Raw genomic sequence first — 18,142 nt, 5'->3', positions numbered from 1 at the left:
AAAACCGAGAAGCTGGCTTCTCAGGACCTGAGAAACTCTTTTCTCTGAGAAAGTACAGAATCAACATCTCGCCTGTTCTACCAGCCTTTTGGTTCTGTTGTCCCTGCAGTATTGGAACTGCTTTACAATGGTTGTCCCTCCTGCTCACTGTACTGGGAGATTAGCTCCGTGAACAATCTAGCTTCTGGCACAGACCTGAATGAGGAATAAAATTGCAGAGTGTGCTTGTATTACTGCTAATCCACCCCTCCGGGCGGGGGGGGGGGGTGAATACAAGGAGACCATGCAAGACAAATGCTGGGACATGGCGCCAAATGATGGCATGTGATTATTTTTGAACATGAGGGGTATTGGGAATTATTCCTATTCATGTAAGGTATCCTCTCATAAGAGACAGCAGATGCCCTAATGGATGTGGATTTGCTGCATCCTATAGCAAAGGTCCTATAGGGACGCTGGTGGCGCTGTGGGTTAAACCACAGAGCCTAGGACTTGCCGATCAGAAGGTCGGGGGTTTGAATCCCTGCAGCGGGGTGAGCTCCCGTTGCTCGGTCCCTGCTCCTGCCAACCTAGCAGTTTGAAAGCACATCAAAGTGCAAGTAGATAAATAGATACCACTCCTGCGGGAAGGTAAATGGCGTTTCCGTGCGCTGCTCCGTGCGCCAGAAGCAGCTTAGTCATGCTGGCCACATGACCCGGAAGCTGTACGCCGGCTCCCTTGGCTAGTAAAGCGAGATGAGCGCCACAACCCCAGAGTCGGTCACAACTGGACCTAATGGTCAGGGGTCCCCTTTACCCTTTTATAGCAAAGGTGAGGAGCCTTAGGCCTGGGGTCCAAATTGGTCCTGACCCTCAGGACTCTGCCCAGGCCACATCCCCTGCCTAGCAAAACACTCTTCCATTGGGCCATACCCCTCACTAACCCTGCCTTGCGTTCCCCTTGGGCATGTTTGCCTGCCTGTAATGTTCCTGGACTCAAGGGTGGGGGAGGTGAGTGTGTGCAGAAACTAGTCTGGTGTACAAAGGCAAAGTTTGCATTAGTTGCTCTGCTTCCTTTTGCCGCTGCCCCTTGCTACCACCGTCATGTGCTCCCCAGAGGGGAGGTACCTCAGGCTAAAATTCCCCCCATCCCTGATCTACAGTATCTTTTCCCCCCTGTGGAATAAAGTCAGAGCCTGTAAAAGCAGCTGAACCCATTTCGCAAACGCCAGCTTTGTCAGTTCAGTGGATTTGTCTCTCAACGGTAAGATTAATCCAACAAAATTCCTGGAAAAGTCTTACTCTGTTTCAGGCCTGCTGTGAGGCTGCTCCTTTTAACATATATGGTGATCATGGAATAATCCCTGCTTGCTGCCCATTTCCCCAATTATGAATGCGCATCCATCTCATTGCAGCGTGCTTCTGAATAGTTCCGACATGGGGACTGCCTTCCTGTACAGCAGCAAGCACATTAACCACAGTGGGGACTGTTTTGCCACTTAGTTTTTAACAGCAGGTCAGCAACTTTGACCCAGTTGGAGACAGATAATGAAGAGATTTCCTTATGCCCCAGTAACAAATCTGGGCCGCATCACTTAAGGCTGCAATGTGGAGATTTGAATGCTTTCCCCTGCATGTAGAAAACTAATTGTTGGGGGAAAGGGGCCTTGCTTTGTCATCACCCTGGCATGCTATTTTCCACTTGTCAAAGTGTTTTCTAGCCAGCAGAATGTAGTGCAGAGTAGGCTGCAGTTGGGTGGGGCATTTCTGAAATCCAGCAAGATTTGGGGATACGGCCTTTTCATTCACCCGCAGTTAGGGTCAACACACAAAGCAGTCTACTTCGTATAACTTTCATTTCTGTGTCACATTTTAAAAAACAAGTTCCAGGCATGTGTATGTTGGTGATTTTGGTTCTTATGCTTCAGGTGCTAAACTATTTTAAGCTGGATTTCCTCACAAATAGCATCTGCACTAACTGATTCGCAGTACTGCCTGAAGGTGAGAGGGTGAGTTTACCCACCTGTGTTCATAACTTTGGGGCCATAGCATCAGATGGTTTCCATGTACAAAACGGGTTCTCCATCAAGCACATGGATGCAGCCTTCATGCAATCTCACATCACTTCCAACAAAATTTCAGTGGAGGCTGTTCTTACGAGCTTGCTGCTTTGGTGAATCAGCGCTGGTGTCCTTATTTTTGTGCTATGCTTGTTCCTTATCTCAGAACCTCTGCCTTCCTTTTCCTAATCCACCTTCCTCCACATGCCTCACATCACAGCATCATCTCTGGAGCAAATGGGATTGACTTGCGCTTCTTGACTCGCAGACCTGACACATGGGAGGGGGCGTAAAATGATTTCCAGTCAATGTTCTTCCTCGCTAGCTCAAGGTTCCCTTGAGCTCCAATCTGAGGCAAAATTGTGGTTTTATTGAAGCTGGTGGCTAAAAGCTTCCATTATCCTAAAAGATCCCAAGCTTTTGCTACCAACCACTCAGCAAGAAAATGTGTGTGATTGAAGGTGGGGCAGGAAAGAAGGATTCGGGCAATTTGATCACATGACCTAACAAGAAGCACAGATTCCTCCCACTGCAGCTCAGTTCTCTTTGCTGCCTCTTCAGTCATCATAATCTTGAGTGGGAAAGCACATTTTTTGTAAATCAAGTTGTGTAACAGCACCCTGCAACAATGAAAGGTGTACAGGGGTACTGTTATTCATTGTACCTGCCAATGCATCCGCTAGAGGGCACCCAAATACTTTTCTACACTGCCTGGGAAAAGTTCAGAATTGGATTTTTACATATTAAATTTACTTTATGCCAGCTGCTTTGTAAAATCAATTCTGCTGTGGGAGACTGCTGGGAGAAATTTGTGTGTGTGTTATAAGCCAGACTGCCACTTTGCCTCTTCAGGCCTTCTCTGAAGGTTTGTATCATTAGGAATCCTTCGCATTTCTGGTCTGAAAAGTTATTTACACTCTCTGTCATCATGCACACAACTGTTCGGTCATTACTATTATCAGTCCTGTTTAACAGATAAGGAACTGAGGCTGAGAGTTCGTTGGGAGTTCAGAGTCTCTAGGATTTGGTATTAAACTTAGATTTGTATGCATGTCTGTACCCAGTGTTTCCATGACATATTCATATCTATAGAGACCTATGAAAAATGATTCTCTTAAGTGTGAGATGAGTTTCCCTACTGTTGTGCAAATGATTCCAAAGGGATACATTATTTGCTGTGTAATTGATTTATTACAGGCATAGTTATACTCCCAAGGCAGGTTGCAAAGTTTCAAGATCCAAATTGCCTCTTCATGTCCCTAACTGCTCCTGGCTCTATTTTCCCTTTCTGAATGCCTTGACCTGAATACCTTGATCTTCCACCAGCCACCCATTCCTATTGGTACAATGTGAGCACTTTTTGTTCCATTCACTGCTGGCCAGTGAAACGTTTTCTATTTTAGGTGAGCTTTTATTTCCTCTGGGCAGAACTCACCTGGAGAACCTCAACTCATGTCTTTATCTATCCTTCTCCTATTGATCTGATTCACGTCATTCATAGAACTAGAGTAGACTCTGCCTGGCAAGCTTGGTTTTGACTTGTTAAAGAGTATTTTTATACCATCCTTCCAGCATATTCCCAGGACATTTTACAAAATGGACAACACCACTAGATATGAAAATTAGTAAGATAAATCCATAAAATTATTTGAAAAAACAGCATAAAGCAGTCAGTCTAGGGTGAGTGGGAGCAAAGGGGAACATTACTTTTGCACTGTTGCCATCTGGGTAGAAGAAACTTTGGCAGGTGCATTTTCCATGCAGAGGAGAGAGGAAGGCAAGTGTGTCCAAAACACTCTTTTCTACCTAATTGTTAATAGGACAGTGACCATACCCACATTGCTTCTAGCCAGCTTCATCCAGATGCGAAGTTTCCTTGATCATGGATGGTTTTTTGCAGAAAATAAGCAAAGTGGGAAATCCTGCAAAAAACGGGGATTGTGGTTTGGAGTTGTTTCTGAAACCATTTTTTATGCAGGCACATAGCATGGCTCCTGCTAGGCAGATTGCATTGCTTAGTTTAGTTGTCCCCATGGTGTAGTCTGGTGAGGACAGCAGACAGGGGACCAGCAGGAGAGGGAGCAACCAGGATGTATAGCTGTGAGCTTTTGATGTACAATGAAGGTAAATCCATTGTCCTTTGGAGTACTAATGGGGACGGCATGTTTAGCCATCATTGGGGAGGTTGAAACAGTTGAGAGAGGAGGGCTTTAACTGGGTATCCCCTGCATTTGATTGTTTTTATCTGTGCACTGTAGCACTTTGCTTCCTACAAAGATCCTAGATTTTTCCTTCTGAAGGGGTGAGCAGAACTAAGCTGGGAAATACAAGCTCTGTGGAGCTGAACAGCTGGCTCCCATGCATATTCATCACTGAAACCGCCGCAAACATAGTGCATAAGTTACCACAGCAGAAGGGTAACTGAGCTAGCAGCTGACCTTTCATGTTGAAAATCAATGAAGCATGTCTATGGCTGTTCCTCAGGTAGATAAGAGCTCCCAGGGAAAGCAGCCCTCACCTGTCTCACTGCCATTCATACCTGCACCACCTCCATCTTTTAATACAATTACCAGCTAAACTTGCTTTGTTATGTATAATTTAACTCCGGCAGGAAGCTTTAAGATAAAGGAGACCTTTGCAGGCATCACTTTTAATTTCAGGAGATTCTTCCTCACTCAAAGATGTGACTGAATTATTAGCAGGTTGCAGCAAGCTGTACTACTTGCCTTTGGGCCAACAACTCTCTTAAGAATGCACCAAATATAGAAAGTCTTAACATTCCATTTGCACATACAAGTAATTCAGAATGTAATGCTAATGTGGCTATTCCAGACATTAACTAATCCACACAGTTCCCTCCCCCCCATTTGCTGGCCTGAACAAAGGCACAGAGGTTAATCCTTTTAGAGATGGGTGCTTTCAGAGATGACATTCTCTGCTCACCTGCATAGTGAAGTGGGAAATCCCATTCAGCTGGAGGGCAATCAAGAAGCAGCTGGAACATCTTTGACTGAAACTGAATTGCCACAGGCTGGCACACCCATTGTAAGAGCACTGTCAACGGGACACAAAGAGTAACTTTATTCACTACCAAGCAGAAATTCAGTGTGTGCGCGCTCAGGTGAGAATTAAATGGAGCCTGGGCCAATTTTCAAAGAGTTCAAGATGATTTAACATCTGTCAGCCCTGATCTAAGTCAATTTTGTGATGTAACTTCTGCTGTCTGCTACCTAGGTCCATGTGCTTTGTTTACATTTTAATATTCCAGGATGTGATTTTAAGGTTCACAAGCAGACATGGAACCTGTTAATAATCCTGGCTCTGTCCTTTGGAGAGGACACTGGCCACACCTTCAGAAAGAAGACAAGGGGCCCCTGAATCTTCAGAGGAAACTGGCAACTTTGGTTGGGAACAGCATGATCAATAGAATGATCATGATCACTAGATTCATACATTCCAACTTTTTCCTACACAAAACTGGGACTCTAGTCATGTGACCTGCGCCTCGCTCTCACTTTTTTCCTGGGGCAAAAGCACAGGGCAAGAGCTCGTAAGATCACAGCATCCAAAATGACTGTCGAGATCTTGTGCCAAAAAAGGAATGTCCTGTTTGTTTCGGTGTGCTTAGAAGGTATGTAGCTTTAGGATTGCACTAGTACTGTACGTTGAATGTCATTTGATTGCAAAGTCACAAATCAGCAAATAGGATTTAGAGGGAGTGAAATTCAGGTTGCAGCTATGCAGTCAATACTTTACACATCTTCTTAGAAGTAAATGCTACTGGGATCAATGGGGTTTACACTCAGGAAAAAGTGTGTTTAGGATTGGAGCCTGAGTCCTGTATATTGCATCTGCTGGAAATAATCCGAGAGCCAGTCAAAGCTGCTCCATATTTATAACACTGAATTGGAATATTTATCTTAATCTCTCTCAAAATTGGACTCCTGCTGACCTTTGAAAATAGTTAAGCAAAATAGAATGTTTAGAGTTTATGCTTTTTGTGGGTGGTGGGGAGGGAATGAAATGAAAATCCTATTTTAATATCCTTCTAAGCAGCACATTTTAAAATTCGAATTGTTTTTTTCCAAAGTTAAATGTTCGGCATTCTAACGAATTTAAGGGATATCAGTATTTCTAGGCTGGTTTTTATACATATTTAATGAAAATGCTTCTGTTGCTTTTGATATACCTGAATTATGGACCCATACCTTAGAAAAGGCAGACCTAAATATTTGTGTGCATCTGTTAGAAATCTCCAGAGGAAATGGAAATAATTCAGTGTTATATATAAAATCTGTATATTCCACACGCTGACTAATCAAGTCTGAGTCTTAAGTAACTCACTAGCTGGCTTTCTGCCCACAAGCATAGAGACAAGCATTGTCAAGGTAGAAATCTGGGTGCTGCTTTTAGTAGCTGATCGGCTTATGGCGCTGTGGGTTAAACCACAGAGCCTAGTACTTGCCAATCAGAAGGTCGGCGGTTCGAATCCCTGTGACGGGGTGAGTTCCCATTGCTCGGTCCCTGCTCCTGCCAACCTAGCAGTTCGAAAGCACGTCAAAGTGCAAGTAGATAAATAGGTACCACTCCGGTGGGAAGGTAAACGGCGTTTCTGTGTGCTGCTCTGGTTCGCCAGAAGCGGCTTAGTCATGCTGGCCACATGACCCGGAAGCTGTACGCCAGCTCCCTCAGCCAATAAAGCGAGATGAGCGCGCAACCCCAGAGTCGGTCACGACTGGACCTAATGGTCAGGGGTCCCTTTACCTTCACCTTATGGCTTATCTGACTATCCTGAACATTAAAAATACACATCTTGGGGCTCAGTATCCTTGGATGGGGTTCATTAAATTCCGTTTAATTTTGGCATTTCCACTGAGAAATGCAAACTAAAGTGGAAAACTGAATGTTAGATTTAGGGTTGGTGGAATTTCCTGGACATATCTGGAATACTGCAGTCAGCAGCAGTGTCTGGGCAGAAAAGCTCAACTTATCTGTCCAGATTTTTCCAACCCTATTGGAAAAATGAGAAACTGAGAGAAATAGAAACCGACCGATTCACCCTTTCCGACTTGGAATAAAGGACATTGAGAGAAAACTATCTGACAGTCATACTTTACACATTGTTCTCTGATATTTTGTCTATATTAGCTCTGCACAAGTACAGTGGTACCTCGGGTTAAGTACTTAATTTGTTCCGGAGGTCCGTTCTTAACCTGAAACTGTTCTTAACCTGAAGCACCACTTTAGCTAATGGGGCCTCCTGCTGCTGCCGCACCGCTGAAGCCTGATTTCTGTTCTTATCCTGAAGCAAAGTTCTTAACCTGAAGCAGTATTTTTGGGTTAACAGTGTGTGTAACCTGAAGCGTATGTAACCCGAGGTACCACTGTAGTGTATTCTGTAAGTTACCAGCTGGGAAAAGGTAACATAACAGTGCAATCCTAATAATGTATAAGTCCTATTGAATTCAATGGAGCAGCTTACTTCCCAGGTAAATAGGGTTAAGACTGAGGTCAGAGGCTGTGCATACTCTGTGTACACACTATACCTTTGAAGCACATTCAAAGTAATCTTGCCATATAAAAAAAGAATTCTGTGAATTGTAGTTTGCCCCTTACAGAGCTACAATTCCCAGCACCTTTAATCTTCAGTGATGAGGATTCCTTGATGGGGGAAGTGTTCTTTAAAGATATAGTATGTGTGTGGCCGTCAACAGCTTAAAACGCAGCAGGCCACATTTTTTCTCCATTTAGATTGAAGTCACATGTGTCATGTGAACCTGAGTAACAGCTCTTCTTAGTTATTGAATCTGTGGAGGTTAAAGATATCATTAATATTGTTGCCTGAAACATGAGGGTGAGGGAGCTAAGCATTCCCCAAAGAATTAAAGTTACATCAAAAGAAGTCCTTGAAGCTCAACATCCCTGGGAACAAACTGGAAATGTTGAGCAGTGCATACGTGTGTGTTTAGAAGTAAAAATGCTGTAAGACTTGTTCTTAAACAGAAACCCAAGTTCACATTTGCACCGCCCACCTTTGCAGCATTTACACGAAGTCATGGTTTTATTTCAACTCTCCTTTAACAAAGGGCCTTTTTAGTCATCGAATTCCAGTCATGTTTGGTTTCTCTGGCTATCCTTCCTTTCCCCATTCAACTTCCTTCTCTGGTTTCTAGGCCTTGTTGATTGCCAAGTGGGGGGGTGGGGGGGTGGAAGCGGGGCATCTTCAACGTGCTTTCAGTGACGTGAGACACAAATCCCAGGGGGAAAAATGTTTTTCAGACTTCTCCTCTTCCCCCACACCTGTTGAATCTGCATTTGCTTAAGTGAAGGGAAATATCCATCTCAAAATCTATCCATCCCAATAATTGCTTAAAGGGGTAAAGGGACCCCTGACCATTAGGTCCAGTCGTGACCAACTCTGGGGCTGCAGCGCTCATCTCGCTTTATTGGCCGAGGGAGCCGGCATACAGCGTACATGTGGCCAGCATGACTAAGCTGCTTCTGGCGAACCAGAGCAGCGCCCCGAAACGCCATTTACCTTCCCGCCGGAGCGGTACCTATTTATCTTGCACTTTGACATGCTTTCGAACTGCTAGGTTGGCAGGAGCAGGGACTGAGCAATGGGAGCTCACCCCGTCGCGGGGATTCGAACTGCTGAACTTCTGATCGGCAAGTCCTAAACTCTGTGGTTTAACCCACAGCGCCACCCACGCCTCAGAATAATTGCTTAGTAGTTACATTACTTTCATGGACCTGGAGAATAACAGATGGCCTTGCTGTCGCTTTCCCCATGTGATGTTGAAGTCATACTTCTCGTCCAGGCAATAAAAGGCTGGTGACATCAGAAGGCTTTCTGACTGATGAAAAGGCACAGGGTGGTGGTGGTTAGCCTTCCCTCCCTTTACAATGCCATGCCTAGCCATCACACTCAGGTAAGTTAGCCCCACAAGTGATGACAGCAGCAGGAAACACAGGTCTCACACTAGTGTTTCCTGCAGGAAGAACCTAAACTATGGCTGTCCTACAGATCGTTAAAGGTCCACGGGTTCATGCACCTGGGAACCCTAACTGGCACAGGGTCGACAATGTATGATGCCCATATTTTACAAGTATGTTGAAGACAACACCACCTGTATTACCCCTAAGTTCTTTGCATACCCTCCAACATTTGTCTGACGAAAAGAGGGCTGTCCTATTTAATCATCATCATCATTATATTATTTATACTCTGCCCATTTGACTGGGTTGTCCCACCCACTCTGGGCAGCTTCCAACATATATAAAAACACAATAAAACATAAAAACACAAAAAACTTTCCCTATACAGGGCTGCCTTCAGATGTCTTCTAAAGGTTCGGGGGGTCGCATAACTCCATTCCCATATTTCTCTGATGAAAGTAGGGACATCCTAAGGAAAAGCAGGACATTCCAGGATCAAATCAGAAACTGGGACGGCTTCTGTAAATCTGGGAATGTCCATTGAAAATAGGGACACTTGGAAGGGTGAAATACAAATGGAAAGCCGCTCCCCTTCCAGCTTTTTGTCATTGCAGAAAGAGCCTTAAACGGGACAAGGGAGATCTGTGGTCAGGTCTCAAAAGATACCCCCCCCCAGTTAAAAAGCAGTAACACCCATCCTCTCTTCAGATTTGGATTGAAGATTCAGTGCTGGGGCTGGGCAGGGATAGGAAGCAGCAGGCTTGGGAGCTAAATGTGGTCCTCCGTGGCTTTCTATCTGGTCCTCACGGTTCTCCCTATAGCAGTCCTCTTCCCTAGGCCACACCTATCACCAGTCTGGCACCATGCCCTCCTGGAACGATGCTGTCTGGGCGGAATGTGTCTTTGATCTGTGTATTTCCTCTTCCTTCCTTGAACAGAGCTTTAAGAGTGGGCAGAAACCTCTGATGGTAGGAGTCACAACACTTACTCTGCTCACTTTTGCCTCTGGCCCCACCCACAATTAGCATGCACCAAAGGTTGTTCACTAGGGACCGGTGACTTTCAGGCTAAAAGAGGTTCACTGCTTCTGGGGTTAACCCCTTTTTCTTTGTGCCATTACTTTAGCGGTCCTGAGACTGCTATTAGCTGCAGAGGGGAGCAAATAACAGGTACCGGGCAGGTTAGCGGTTCTCAGACCTGAATTCCTTGTTTGTTTCTGTAAAGCCATCCCATGCTGCGTCTCTTAAAAATTCATGTGAAGCAGTTTCTAACGTTTGCACGATTCCACAAAAGCAAATCCAAACACAGCAAACTTAATTCAATGTCGGTCTCAAATCCTGCTTTGAAGCCAGCTTTACTCGGAATAATTCACAAAGTTTGGAGCGCAGGGGGTGTACAAAGGCTCTTTGAAAAGGGAAATATTTAATTGCTGTCAACCCTAGTCTGTCTTGACCAGAATCCCCAAGGCAGGTATAAAAATCCACCACAATATTCATGGTGGGGTTTCTCTCCCATAGACAAAAAGGGGAGAGGCTGTCACTGTTCATTTGCATACTTTTTTTTGTTTAAATTTATGCATTCTTTTCCCTTTTTCTTTATTTTCCCCTGAATTTTCCAATACATATATTGGCCAATAAATGTAAGCCAAATGTCAACTGCTGGGGGGGGGGGGGATGGAACAGAGATGGAAAGTGAGATAAATGTTTGTGTTTCATATAATCTTAATTCACCAAGTTTCCTATGCTTGAGAATTTGTATTGTTTTCTCCAGTGCTTAAGTAACTGACCTGGCGTGTATTTGTATTTGATTGACTGATCTCTCCATGCTTAATTTCTGCACTGTGCCCCTGAAGACCCTCCAAGTGTCCCTATTTCCCAGGAATGTCCCTGATTTTGAGAAGCCATCCTGGTTTCTGATTTGATCCCAGAATGTCCTGCTTTTCCCAGGACATCCCTATTTTCATTGGAGAAATGTTGGAGGGTTTGGAGTTATCCGACCCCCAAGCTGTCCAAAGGCAATCCTGTATAGGGAAGGTTTTTTTTAAAAAAAAAAATATTAATGTTTTATTATTTTTTTATATGTTGTAAGGTGCCCAGAGTGGCTGGGGCAACCCAGTAAGAAGTGTGGGGTATAAACAGTAAAATTATCATTATGGAATGGGACGTCCCTATTTTCACCGGAGAAATGTTGGAGGCTATGCCAGTGTGGTGTAGTGGTTAAGAGCAGTAGTCTCGTAATCTGGGGAACGGGTTCGCATCTCCGCTCCTCCACATGCAGCTGCTGGGTGACCTTGGGCCAGTCACACTTCTTTGAAGTCTCTCAGCCCCACTCACCTCACAGAGTGTTTGTTGTGGGGGAGGAAGGGAAAGGAGATTGTTAGCCACTTTGAGACTCCTTAGGGTAGTGATAAAGCAGGATAACAAATCCAAGCTCTTCCTCCTCCTCTTCTTCTCCTTCTCCTTCTTCTTCTTCTGAGCATTTTGCTTTGCTCACTTTCTTGAACAACCTGTGCTCTTCTCCTTTCTTCGTATTCTACCATGGATTCACTGTCCCCCCATTGGGTAAAATGATTTTTAGAAACTTCAAACTCTTGACTATATCATTATTATAACTCAGAAAGGTTACCTAGGCCATGTACTGCAGATGAAAATGCACATATGCATTATAGCATAATATGTGTGTGACTTGACCTGTTAGTGTGTGACCTGGCTCATTCTCTTAAGCTACCTGCTCTGCATATTCTTTTATTTTCTGTGCTGTTTGTGACACAGTTGTAGAGGCCACAGCTAGTTGGTAGAGCAGATACACGTTCCGGGCATCTCAAGGTACAGCTGGGAAATACCCCTTTCTGAAATCCTGGAGAGCTGCTGCCAGTCAGTACAGACAACATTGGGTGAGATGTGGGGGCCTGGTATTATTTGCGGATGGTACCACTTGGTAGCAGGGGACTTGTGTTGTTGTTGTTTAGTCATTTAGTCGTGTCTGACTCTTTGTGACCCCATGGACCAGAGCACGCCAGGCACTCCTGTCTTCCACTGCCTCCCGCAGTTTGGTCAAACTCATGTTCGTAGCTTTGAGAACACTGTCCAACCATCTCATCCTCTGTCGTCCCCTTCTCCTTGTGCCCTCAATCTTTCCCAACATCAGGGTCTTTTCCAGGGAGTCTTCTCTTATCATGAGGTGGCCAAAGTATTGGAGCCTCAGCTTCACGATCTGTCCTTCCAGTGAGCACTCAGGGCTGATTTCCTTAAGAATGGAGAGGTTTGATCTTCTTGCAGTCCATGGGACTCTCAAGAGTCTCCTCCAGCACCATAATTCAAAAGCATTGGTTCTTCGGTGATCAGCTTTCTTTATGGTCCAGCTCTCACTTCCATACAACACTATTGGGAAAACCATGGCTTTAACTATACGGACCTTTGTTGGCAAGGTGATGTCTCTGCTTTTTAAGATGCTGTCTAGGTTTGTCATTGTTTTCTCCCAAGAAGCAGACATCTTTAATTTCGTGACTGCTGTCACCATCTGCAGTGATCATGGAGCCCATGAAAGTAAAATCTCATAGGCAAAAGCTCCACACCATGGGTGTAGCCAGGATTTTTGTTAGGGGGGCAGAACTTCAGTTAGCTACATATTTTTATTGATTTGGGGGGGGGCAGCATCCCCTCCTTGCACCCCCTGGCTATGCCCATGCTCTACACCGAACATGAACAGTACCCTGTGGCTCCACCTGTATGAGTTCCCAGCTTCATCCTGTGCTGTTCCTTGATCCTTTGTATTTCAAGAGCTGGCAAGGCTAGAATAGGATTGTTTAATGACCTGCAGACATATAGGTATGTAGGGCAAAGACACTGTCCTTCTGTGTGTATGTGCAACTCCCCCCTCCCATTCCTTGCAATCAAAGACATTCAGGTGTAGCAAATAAGGTGTAGCATAGAGTTATATGTGCCTTGCTTTAAACTGTATCTGCCTGGCAAGGCGACTTGGTTTCGTTGGGGTATTTTTAATCCCTCCTCCTTCACCCCACTTGCTTATCTTCAAAGTATCAGCCTTATTCTCCCCAAACCAGAATGCAGTTGACGTTCTATGGTGGTTCTGCCTGGTCCCCGTGGATTTCCTCTGCGGGTGGTTGATTTGACACAGGCAGCTTCTTTCCTACGTCATGATGGAAGATAGCTTCTTTTCAACTAAAATGCTCTTTTTTTTGTAACGATTCCTAATTGAATGGCATTTTTCTTCTGAATCTCGGCAAAGATCAAGATGCAGAAAGTTAATTATCTAAGAAGAAATACATTTCCAAAGGTAATAGAATTTGGATTTCTTTTTTCTTTTTTCCCCCTTGCAGAAAAAAATCCCCACACAGATAAGATGCGGGAGGACTGTTTCAGTGCATTGACTTTTATGACATAATCCTGTAATCATTTCCATGGAATCCATTGTTAATCTCTGCCACTGGATACTTAGTTAATTTATTTACATCTTTAGCTTGCCTAGTACCAGAGGCATGAATCAGTAAGCAATATATTTTAAAACATATGAAATTGTCACATTAAAATTAAACAGATCAAGATTAAACATTGTCAAGTCCCCCCCCCCCGCAGGATCTGGTGCCTTTATCAGCTATGTGTGTGACAAGCGAAGATTCTGCATGCAGATTTCTCCTCATTCAACTGGTTTAATACCACAGAAATCCCATCAGAAAAAAGAGTCAGCAGTAACTCTTCTTAATTTCCTTCCTAAACCGGCATTAAGCACTGACACCAAACACCAGTGTGTGTAAAAGGTCTTACAGCAAAAGGTGTGGATTGGGTTGCCGACAGGTGCCCAAACTGTACCTTTGACACGCTCCTTTACCTGACAGGAGGTTGCCATATCTGATGAGGGATGTGTTTGAAAGTGCAGCTGAGAGTGGCTATTGCTGGCCCAATCCAAGCTTAAAAGCTCTGCTCAGGTGGGAGAAGTGAGGGTTTCTGTTATGTGTGTATTGTCCCCACCCCTGTCTTAAAGTTTCCGGAAGATGCTTAGGCTCTGGCCTCTCTCTCTATGGCATAGCTGTCAACTTTTCCCTTTTTTAAAAGGGAAATTCCATTATTCCAAATAGGATTCCTCGCAAGAAAGGGGAAAAGTTGACATCTATGCTCTATGGGCCAGATTTTTTTTGGGGGGGGAGGGGCAGACACCAGGAATGCCTTTGTGTGTCTGCAATGTTGGTAGTCACAAGGATTCTTTCAGGAACAGAAAAACTTTTAGCAACCAGAAAAATGATGACGAAAATGCCCCATTCTTCACTGCAAGAAGCACAAACAATGAAAATAGCCAGAAATGGCAGCTGGCTGATTTTCTTGCTGGTTTTAAATCACACTATGTACATCAGGGATGGGGAACCTCAGGCCTGGTAGCTGAATTTGACCCTCAAGGCCTCTCTATATGCCCTTTCAAATGCTTCCCAGGCCAGTATTTCTGCCTGGCTGGAATGTGGCCTTGAATTTTGGCAATGCCTCTTGCTTGTCTGGCTGGTAGTCAGAGAGAAGTGTGTGTGTGTGTGTGTGTGTGTGTGTGCGTGCGTGTAGAAACTAGTCTACTGTACAAAAGCTAAAAATTACATTTATTGCTCTACCCACCTTTGGCTCTGGCACGTGGGCCCTGGAAGACTGCCCAGAATGAGGGAATGAAGCCCTCAGGCTGAAAAAGGTTTCTTCACCCCTGACACACTTGAACTTATTTTTCCAGCTCCGTGTGCTAGGAGATGACGACAAAAGCCAGGAATTCCATTTGGACAATGGAAGCCTGCTGCCCAGTCCAAAAAAGTCTGGTGTCTGGTAAGAGTTTTGGGTTTGGATGTGGAGGACCTTGGCACAAAGGGAGAGAAAACCAAGTGTTCCAGGCAGGCATGAGTCACAGCACCTCCCTGATTCTAGAAGCAATTGCTGCTTGGGGCATCTCCTGTTTTGACCGGAAACTACAATGGCCTCACTTCTCACCCCCCAGGGTTGTTATGGGAACGAACATAGTAAGGAATGTGCATTATTAATTGACAAACAAGCACAACAACAACAATTATACAGCAGTGGATAATAACAGTAGGAAAAATAATACCACAGCACCACAATGATAATAATCACAGGCAGTGGCATGTTTGTTACTCAAGGAAGTTTGAACCCCTTTGGTGGCATTTTAGGATTAACTCTGTGACTAATTGCCACTTTAGATCCTGGAGAGTCTTCTGCAGGGGGCTTGCCTGAGCAGCCTACCAGGTGTCTTTTAACTCAGCTTCTGGGAAATCTTAGTTTGAATTATGATGTGGACACCATATATTATGTAGCCATCAGCATGCATCACGAGACCTTGAGTTTTGTAAGTTGTGCAAACAGCCCCAAGCCAGCACATTGTATAATGATGTTCCCAAGGCCTTTTTTATGACACCCAGGATCACTGAATGTTTTTTCCTAGACCAGAGTTGACCTAACTTCTTTCAATCAGCCGGAAACATTCCTAAAACATCAATCGTGCAGCAGGGTAGTGTCTTAAGAGAGCGAGTACAGGGTGTCTGCAGGACACCCTCATTATAGTAAACAGTAAGGTAGTCTCATTAAAGGGTGAGTTAAACAGCAGCAAACAATACATTTCTCTGCTTGGGAATTAAGCCAGATCCTAAGCAGTCCTCCATTAATCTCTTGTGCTGACCACCTCTTGTTAAGTTAGGCCCTGAAAAACACCAGGTGAGCCTAATAGCATTTTAAAAGTCTAAGTAAGCCTCATCCTTGGATCTTTCCCTGACGTTTCCTTAACGATGAAAGTAGCTGGCTCTCTCCATCTTTCTTTCACAGCTATTACTTTCTGCATTATATTTGAACATCCACATGATGTAAAAGTCACTTCTTGAATACTAGTGGAACACAGAACATGTTTAGTGTTCAACTCTGTGCTATTTTATTTCAGAGAAAAAACATACCAATTTGCCTAGAAAATTAACCCAGAAAATTGTGGGAATAAAGTGATGAAATTTGGATATACCAGCATGCAGTTCTTTCCTGCTTTTTTTGGGGGGGGGGAATCATGGAGAAACAGAAACACACATGTGCAGAGAGAGTGGGGGAGTAGCATCATTGTCCGATGATGTTCACTGTGTCATACCATACCCACTGGTGTGGATGAAATTTATTGTGGCATGCCAATATCATCACTCAAAAAGGCACAGTTCCATAATGCAACAGGTTACTGCAGTGTGACTGGAACATTAGAAAACAGGGCAGGGTGATAGAATTGTAGAGTTGCAAGGAATATGAAAACAATTATAATCAGGAAAACAAACACACTATTCCACATGTCTGAATGCACCTTTAATCTGGCTGCAATGAGTCTTTGCAAGATTAGGCCCTAGAACAGCTATATTTGACAGGTATGCTGACTGACCTATTTGTTAGGGGAAGGATTGATTGAAGAGAGGCGCTGGCTCCATGCCCAGAGAGAATCTCTTCTCCTCACAGCACTGCTACAATAAGGATGACATGCCTATTATGGAAGGTGGCCTCTTCCGCCTTTCTAAGCTGTACATCCTGACTCAAATCGGTGTGCTACATTATGGTCTGTAGCTTCTAACTATAAAGTTAGAAGAGGGACTCTCTGTCCATCTGAGAGACATCAGCATTTCCCTGACAACCAGATCCAGGTTGCCGTGCTTCTCTCACACTCACACACCTGTCAGTCACTCTGCACCTGACTTGACAGCAAAGAAACCCAGTGCCTCTGAGCAGCCTGGAGCTGACACCAGGTAACAAGCTCTTCTCTGAGGCCTGACCTTGTGCCCAAGCAAGTGATGAGGCTGCCTGGGTCTTATGCAGAACAGGCACCGAGTCATATAGGCCACACTTGATACCTGCTATGAACGTTTTATCTCTCTAGCTCACTGGGAGCTTAGAAGACCAAACCGGGAAGAAAGCTTGCTTTTACTGGTAAAAGAAATAAAGCCTAATGTGTGCCACTGTGACATTGCTAGAATGCTTAAGATTACATGCTATCCCCCCCCCCCACAATTCTGCTGTTGAAAGACAATGGGTAGCTTAGCAATGCAGAGATGTGCTTGGTTTCTGTGCAAGTTTTGCTCTCGCACCAGAATTCCAGTTGGCTATTATTTGAGACTTTCTTATGCCCCTGTTTTTCAGTTCGGCGACTAGGCTAAAAATATTCTGGGTCACTAGTTGAGAGGTTTCCCCCCTATGCTTTTAAAAACTGCCATTGCTATTGCTTGTGCTGTGAAAATCACAAAAGCCAATGTTTTTCTTCTAAAGCGACAAAGCCACAGCAGACTGCACGTGTCACACCTCATCTTGTTCCTCGGCTTGTTTCTCCCCCCATCTTCCTCCCCACCTGCTCCATATGGAAGGTGGCTGGCTGGAGGGAGCTGTGGAGAAGCTGACCTGGATGGCGTCGTGCTCTTCTTGCTGGTTCCCTGGGTCAAGTACTGGCAAGTAAACAAAGATCAAGACTCATGAGCAAGAAATGGCAATAGGGGCAGGAACTGGTAATGATAGGAAGAAGGTGGAAGCTGAGTAAAGGCCACCTAGTCTCCTTCTGGTTTCTTCAGCTCCTTTTATGGGAGATCGCCTATTCTCTGCAACCATAAAGGCTAGAAATACCAGATTTTCTTTGGAAGAGGGTTGTGGAAATGAGGGCCAAATGTGCTCCTCCAGGACTCTCTCTGGCTCTTCAAACTCTCCCCTGGCCACACCTTTCACCACATCTGCTTAGCACCCCCCTTGGGTGTTTTTGCCTGGCTAAAACATGATCATGCTTCTTGTTTGCCTAGATGGACAAGAGAGGAGTGTGAAAGCTCACATTTGTTGCTCTGACCACTTTTACTTTTGGCCACACCCCCCAAAAGGTTGCCTGGGAGGAAAAGTGGTCCCCGGGCTAAAAAATGTTCCCCAGCCCTGCCTTAGAATAAAACAGAAACTTTCTCAGAGCTCTTCAGAAATGACCTGCTTCAAAGTCGTCGTCCCCCCCCCCCCCGCATTTTGGAATGTAATGGGACAAAGCATTTTTGGGGGACATTGTGACTTGCCCAAAGCAGAGCTGGGATTTGACTTCTGCCTCACCTCCAATATTTATATCAAACACTCTTATTTGATGGTCGCTCTAATTGTCAGAGCAATATCTTGCTAATCTGTGCT

This window comes from Podarcis erhardii, assembly GCF_964252035.2.
Source record: "Podarcis erhardii genome assembly, chromosome: 2".
Lineage (NCBI taxonomy): Eukaryota > Metazoa > Chordata > Lepidosauria > Squamata > Lacertidae > Podarcis > Podarcis erhardii.
This window is presented reverse-complemented; position numbering follows the sequence as displayed.